A 5,511-nucleotide genomic window follows, 5' to 3' on the forward strand; every position below is an offset into this window, starting at 1 on the left:
ACTGAGAAGTTGGTTGAAGTAGGCCCACAACTTTCAAACCCAGAACAGACTCTCATTTGGATAGAGTGAGACCGGTCAATTAACTACGATGACAGTCCTGTAGAGATGAAAGGTACAGAAGGTGTATTAAGCACATGCTCAGGAATCATGTATGTAATGAGAGGAGAGAGGGGCTGCTCAGTGCTTGTTTAACCACAACTCAATACAATGGCTAAAATTTCAACCAGGGAACATTATAGGAGAGTGACACTGTAACACTCCCGCATGCCATTGCCTCAGCCAATGGGTCTGCTGACGGTGAGCTACAACTGTAAGGAAAGACATCTTTGAAACTTGACTGAATCAACAAAGTGCTGAAAACCATTTCAATCATGTCAACTAAGCATCTAGTGATACATCTAAAAATGCAATAGGGAGATAAGGTAGGAGTTCAAGCCCACTCTGTGAATCAGCTCTGTTCAGAAAGTTTACTGTTTAAGGAAGAAGATGTGCTAAGAAGAGGCTTAACCCAACACTGAAACCTAAGCAGAGAAGAAAAGAACTGAGCACTCAGGAGTCTAGTGACCATTTCTAGAAGAGCTACATCCCTGCAGCCAAGATCATCTTTTGTACAAGAAAGAACTTTTGTACTCTAGCACCTCTAGTCATGACTGAGTTTACTGCTGCAATAAAAATACAAAATACATGAAGTATGTAACTCAAGAGCCTGAAGCACATGCTTTGCCTAATTGTGTGGACAAAACCTAAGCGTGTACGGTAAGGAGCTCCTGGATAGATCCAGCAGCACTGGCTGCAAACTGCTCCAGTCCTCAGTCCCAGGCTTTACCTACGAATCAGCACAATACTGCTGCTTTAAAGGTTGTAGGAGAAGAGAAAATTTAAATATTTATGAGAATCTAAACTGATGTGAGGGAGGAGGGATCTGAGGCAGATGTAAGTCTAAGCCATACTACTGCTCAGATCAAGAAACACGTCTATTTCTCCACTTTGCAAGCTAGATCGGTGTCAACCAGCACCGAAGGAAAATTAACCAAAATAATGTTGTTAGGAGATAAATGGTCAAGTGAACTTCCTATGATTTATTTTCTCAGCTAATTTTTTCAAAGCATCTTAGCAAACAAGGTCAGAGAAAAAAATGAAAGGAGACAGAAGGTGACCTACTGGAGGAATATTGCAGAAAAGAAGGAAGGTAACAGTAGTGAAACACAAAGCTGGAAGGTATGCAGAGTTAAAGGTGAGGCCTGAATATCTGAGTGTTCGTTGAAAGCATGCATGAGTAAGGTGATAAAGATGGGGTGAATAGGCAGAGTGAGAGACAGGAGACTGAGAGGTGTACTATGCCGTGACAAGATGGTGAGGATGGCATGGAAAAAGCAAAAAAATATCAGGGAAACTGGGAATGTGTTAATAACTGTGAGGAGTGACACTGAAAGAAATAGGCAAGGTTAATAAATATATGGTGCTATAGAGAGAAGAAACAGAAGAAAATGTACTAGAAGATCAAAGTAAGCAGCCTGAGGATGACAGATTGTTGGAAAATGGGGAAACATGAACGAGGCAAAAAACTACAGAACAGAGTGGGAACTGGACTGGAAGAAGACAGTGTGTCAGATGACTATAATTCACAACCATGGCAGGAAGAGAACAGACAATAGTAATGTTGGTTTTCCTATCTGGCAAAGATTACTATTTTCATCTGACTTGATTCTAATGCATAGACTTAAGTTTGAGAGATCTTCTAAGAAAGGGAAATAAATCTAATCTAATAATCCACACAATAGGAATATTTCTTAATTTGGGGAAGCAGAGTACAGATGTATGAGTTTGAGGCATAATGGTGACTAAAGTCCTTCTTTTTCTTCCTAAGGCATCATTTTTGAATTCCAGGTCGATGTCTATAGGATCCCAGACATTATGAAATAAAACACGAAATAAACATATCCCACATTTAGCAGCAACTTCACCAGCCATGCTTCCATGATAGGTACACCGACCTTCTTTTCAAACACTAAATTAGCATAACTGCCATATGAAATGGACACGACAAATGAATCAGATATGACAGCTCTAGTTCACATTATCCACAGCGCCTATAAGATCCAGGGAGTAATGGGTTGCTGATGTCATGCTCCATGGAGACTAAAGATGCAGACAAGCACTCACTTTGAAAACTAACTCTCTTCATTACTTCTCTCTTTGTTACTGTCAGGTGTTATATGGTGGTTTCAGCTTTGCCTAGAATGGACCAAGAGCAACTATTTATCCAGGATCAGTTATGATATGCAACAAAGCAGTTGTCAGGAATGTAACATCCTAGACTTTCATAGCTGTTTCAGAAGTAAAAATGTGTTGACTTCATGAGCAGCTAGAATGTTTTCTGAAGCAAATTCAGAAAATATCTGCATTAATTTATCAGTGTCCTCTTGGAAAGGACAGCTAATCCTGACAAAAAGTACTGTGGCATATGTGGGAGTTGGGTAGCTAACCAGGAGGTGTCTACAGTGGTCTTTTTAAAATCATGCTAACATTCCTTGGGCAAGAGAGTCAGTTCAGGCTTGTGCTTTGTTTTCATATTGAGCGTTACACTCATGCAACAGAGCAGAATACTAATCAGTCCACCTTTAAATTTCTTAGATGCATAGCATGCTCAGCTCTTTTTATTAGCCTACCCTCAAGAAATGAAGAAAGGTACATTTGTTCTTCCAGTCTGAAATCAGCAAAGCACAAAAAATGTGCAACACACACACACACATGTGTATCTAGCTTATACACTAATACCATCCTCTCTTACTGCCACAGTTTTCTCAGCATCAGTATATTTGGTCTAAGGATGAAAAGGGTTATTTAAGAGGTGCTTATCCTCTGTTATCTTTAAATTATTCCTGAAATATCTGGAACGGCTGGAAAATCAATGACCAATTTTATATCTTCTTATTTGTTACTCTACTTTTATTACACAGACTCTGTTCCTTGATCTTATTTCTCTTTGGTGGGTTCTTCTGTCCTATACTCTGTGAAGACACTACCCTGAATGCATACAATTCTCAGGAATCTCTCCTTGGTTATCAGCAAACTTGGAGAAACAGCTGTTCTTATTTCCTGCTGGTGCTGGAGGCAGAAGATCCACCAGAACTTCTTTGCAGTTTAGCTGTGTCAGTTAACACACATTTCCCACCTAACTGCTGCAAAGATGGCTTGCTGAGATCTACCTTCACAATAACTATCTCTGCTTTGAAAACTAATGCTTCAGGTGCAGTGAAGACCCCCAAAAGAGTATGTATCTGAGGACCTGACTAAAGATTCAGGTAGGTATTGCCAATCTGCTACATGACAGCACCAGTAGAAGTACAATTGCTGGCATTTTAGAGAACTCGGGTGTATCTACCAGAGTTGTAGACATAGCGGTAGCTGCAGTGCAGACACTGCCATCAGGTACAACACACTGCTGGCCCAAATTACAGTTTTCTTTCATGTCACTATAGATTTATTGTGGCCATTGCCATTTTAATTTCTCTACTTCTCCTTCTATGATCATACACAAGACAGTCTGATTAATTTTCACTTTCTAGCAATGAACCTGATGCCACTCAGTGGGATAAAACAGTACTGCAAGGAGTAGAAACTACTATTTCTACAGCCTATGGCTAAAGGATCACTACAGTGCATAAAACTCGTCAGCAACTCCTCTATTGCTGCAGCTGCATAAACACACATCACTATTCAGTGGGAAACAAAATGATGCTGAACTGATTTCTGTATTGAAATGTATTTCATGTATTGAGAATACAGCTTACTAATTTATTATGTATCAACTGTGGCAAAGCAACATTCTCCAGAAAACAAACTGTGGCTTCTATGTCTGCACATAAGCACAACAGAAAATAAGAATTAGAAATGTTAATAATGACACTAGTAAGAGTGTCTTTGCCTAAGTCTTGAGCTCTTCATGTAGATGAAACACAGGATGGAAATGTCCAGAAAATAGAAACCAGGTACAAGCATAAGGCACAAACATTAGGAGAAAACATGTCACTGGACAAATGAAAGGAAGATATGTTTAGAATGTTATAATCAGACAAAGCCGATTTTTATAAAAATATATATAGTTTTATTTGGGTTCAATCGATTTAGGGTGGGAAGCAATAGGCAAAGCAGCGCTGGGTGCATGGAGAGCTGTAACTCTGCCACATGCACACCGAGTTCCAAATCCATTGTTTTTTATACCCTTGTGCCATCATTTCTAACCAATCTCCTCCTGTCAGATAGGTGTCCTGCTATTTTCCATTGGGTCATTTGGGTTGCTGGGGTGCGTGTCCTCCTCCTATGGGGTCTTTTGAAAATCTCGAAGCTTTGGTCTCTTGGTGCACTTTTCTCCTATTGGATCTTTTAAAAGCCTCATGATCTCATCCTTTTGGCGGGCTTTTCTTCAAACAGCAGTTAATGTCAGCTCTAGGTGGGGTTTCTGAGACATGGTTACATTGTTCCAATCCGAATGGCACACTTTACATTTTATTATTTAACATTTACATATCATTCAAGTGTATAGTACCTGCCCTGCTCAACCTAGCAAATTAGTTACAATAGTTTGTTACAAGAATAAGAACTTCATGAAGATGGTATCAATAAGATGAAAATCAATGAAAAGAATGACTTACTATTCATGGCAAGGTAAAATTATTCTGGGAAAAGTTCAGGTGTTTGCTATCTTTCCTTGTATAAACCTGGATCCAGTTTATATAACCCAGTTATCCTTGTACAAACCTGTAGGATCCAGAAATTATCTTACAGTTATTCCAATTATTTCCTGAAACTGGTTCTTGGTAGGCAAAGAACAAATTTAAGACCAACTGTCGAAATTTTATGGTTTTAGACTGCTTAGCTTGATTAACTTCAGCACAGAGCATGCAAGTCTTGGAGCCATTAACAGTTCTTTTCATCAGCTTGTGGAAATTTAATGGAAAAGGCAGAAATGGTGCCCTTCTTTAGTAGGAAAAACAGCTAAAGACTCACAAAGAAGTAAACTTAACTTCTTTGGGGGAAAAGACCCAGAAGTTAACATGCATAAAACCCGAGACCAACAACCCCTAACATGGGTCCTTCAAGAACAGTGTCAACATCACAGTAATTTCCTTCTATCACAAGTTAGTCAGTCTGCTGGACAAAGAAAATGCAGATGTTGTCTATCTTGGAATTGTAGATCTTTGACTTGGGAAGCTCATGAGCAAACTAGTTTTGTTGAAAATACTGTAGGACTGATGCAAAACTGGTTAGAGATCCACCTTTCGAAGTTAAAACAGTCAATAATGGTCTTCACTATCAAAATGGATGTAAAGATGTATTAAAAGGATTTCTGCTGAGGTCTGACCAGGATCTGGTATGGTATGTATTAATACCCTCAGTAATTATTAAGCAGGTGATAAAGACATTACATCAATCTGGAAAAAAACCCACATGTTGGAGCATCCATGTCAGTAATCCTAACTACTCTTGATGAATTGAAGAAATATTCGG

This window comes from Athene cunicularia (genome assembly GCF_003259725.1).
Source record: "Athene cunicularia isolate RWA chromosome Z unlocalized genomic scaffold, athCun1 chrZ_part2, whole genome shotgun sequence".
In the NCBI taxonomy this organism is placed as follows: Eukaryota; Metazoa; Chordata; class Aves; order Strigiformes; family Strigidae; genus Athene; species Athene cunicularia.